Source organism: Chlamydomonas reinhardtii, chromosome 1 (genome assembly GCF_000002595.2).
Source record: "Chlamydomonas reinhardtii strain CC-503 cw92 mt+ chromosome 1, whole genome shotgun sequence".
Taxonomy (NCBI): Eukaryota; Viridiplantae; Chlorophyta; class Chlorophyceae; order Chlamydomonadales; family Chlamydomonadaceae; genus Chlamydomonas; species Chlamydomonas reinhardtii.
Genome location: NC_057004.1, coordinates 7,184,297 through 7,186,606, shown reverse-complemented (window position 1 = coordinate 7,186,606; position 2,310 = coordinate 7,184,297).

Here is a 2,310-nt window from a genome sequence, read left to right as displayed (position 1 = left end):
AGGGATGGAGCAGTGTTGGTGGTAGCAGCGTGTGTGCGGGATAGCGGCATGGCCGACCACGCATTAAGCAAGAGTCATAGAAGGTGCACGAGCCAGTTGGCAAGCGACAGGAATACAATGTGTGGGCGCGCATGCATGGAAGCTGTGGCGGCAGCGGTGACAGTAGGAGCAGCACCACTAGGACAATGAGAGTTGTCAGTAGTGCAAGCTGTGTGCATGGCGGAGTAGGCGCTCACCTGTGCATGTGCAGGCACCTCGCCAACGAAAACACAGTCATCCACACAGGCACCTGCACTTTGACAGTGCCAGTACGTAGCGAGGAGAGAAGGTGGGTGCAGGGAAGTATGAGTGGTGCAGGATGCAGTTGCTTGCATGTTCGTATCTCACACTGGAACAGAGCACAGGAGCATGCACCAACAGCAGGAATGTCAGTGGCTGGTGTGTTGAGTAGCAGCAGGCAGTAGCAGTAGGCGTTGTGCATACGCACGGAAGGCACGGCAGCAGCGGCAGCACCCATACCAACCTGCTATTGATGGTGCAGAAGTGTGCGGACGTGTGCGTTGGCGAAGATGACCACGTTGGCTGCACGCAGAACGTAGCAGGAGGGTGGAAAGCAGCAGGATGAGCGTTAGTTGCAAATTGGAGTCGAGCGTTTCAGGGCTAAGCATGGCAATGGAAAGCAGGAGTAGCAGTAGCAGGCGGCGGTGGATTGAATATTGGACGCAGCGTGCGCGCGCGGCAGCAGCAACAGCAACACCAACAGCGATGCTCGGTTTACCGCACCACTAGCGCGTACCTGCTGGATTATGGACAACAGATTTGGCTGTTGCGAACGTGAAGTTGCAGCAGAACTGCTTGGTATGTGCAGCAGAGTCTGTATGCAGGTAGAGTGGCGAACGACTGCATGGTTATATAGGAAGGACATCGCTCGGTTGGTCAAGCAATTCGCAAAATGCAATGCCAACGTTGACACCTAAACCTCAAACATTGGCGTTTCTTGGTCCAGGCAGCACTAGGCTTCATCACAATAGGTCCCACGGCATAAATGAGGTAAGCACAGTTCAATTATTATGCATTGGATGCGCGCGCGCTGGGATGCAAAAGTATGCAAACGTGCGGCACGCGGTTGGCGACCCCAGACCCAGTTCGGCGCGGACAGCATGCGGAGGTGGCAGTGGTGTGTGTGTAGAATGGAGAATGCAAGTACCATCATACAACCGTGCATAGCAAAGTATGCAGGCCTCGATGCAAAATCAACCGAAATACACGAAACACGAAACCCAAATTTGGAAACCCCAAACTGGAAACCCGCAAATGCCGCGCATGCGCGTACACATGTGCTCTCCCGATGCCGGTTGGTGTGCGCACATATGTGTGCCACATAAATTACATCTGTGGGCATAGCCGCACTACGAAGGCAGCGGCTGGGGCAGGCCAGCGGCCATGGCTGGGCGGCGGCCACCATTGCGGCCGTCCACGTGCGGGACCTACCGGCCTGCCCTGGCCAGGGGCCAGGGCAGGCAGCCACACGGTATGCTGTTGTGGTTTGGCCGATCCGGCGCAGGGGGGTTGCGGGGGAGCGCAGGGGAGGGGCGAGGGCATGCCCCCTAGCCCCTAGCGCCGCCACCCGCGGGTGCGACCACCAAGCCACAGCTCCAGCGCCTCCAAACACGCCGCCCGCGCCCCGGCCCAGCCAGGAATAATATCACAATAATATAATACAGCAACCCAGGGCCTCACTGGGGCGCGTCGGCTTGTGAGGGCGAACAGCCGGCGACCGCCTAAGGTAGGTGCGGCGCCGCACCCGACCCGCCCGCCCGCGCACACCCCCCGAGCACCGCCCCGCCCCGCCCCTCGCCCGCCCCGCCCTTCTTGGCCCTTACTTGCCTCACATCGAGGCCTAGGGCCTGGCCTACGTCGCCGCGCCGACGCACCTCCACGTGTCGCGCCACAACGTGGCGCCAGCAGCCGCTGGGTTGGCATGGATCGTTCATACCTTCATGAAAACTCCCCATCCCATCAGCACTGGGATGCGCAGGCCGTTGGCCTGCGGGCTAGGTAGAGCTTTAGCAGGTATGGACAGCCGAGGGTGGTGGGTGGACGGAGGACAGTGGACGGTGGAGGGTGGACGGTGGACGGTGGAGTGTGGACGATGGACGGTGGATGGTGGGGGGTGGAGCGTGGAACTTGGACGGTGGACGGTGGACGGTGGAGGGTGAAGGGTAGAGGGTGGATGGTGGACGCTGGAGGGTGGAGGGTGGAGGGTGGACGGTGAAGGGCAGAGGGTGGACGGTGCGTGGACAGTGGACG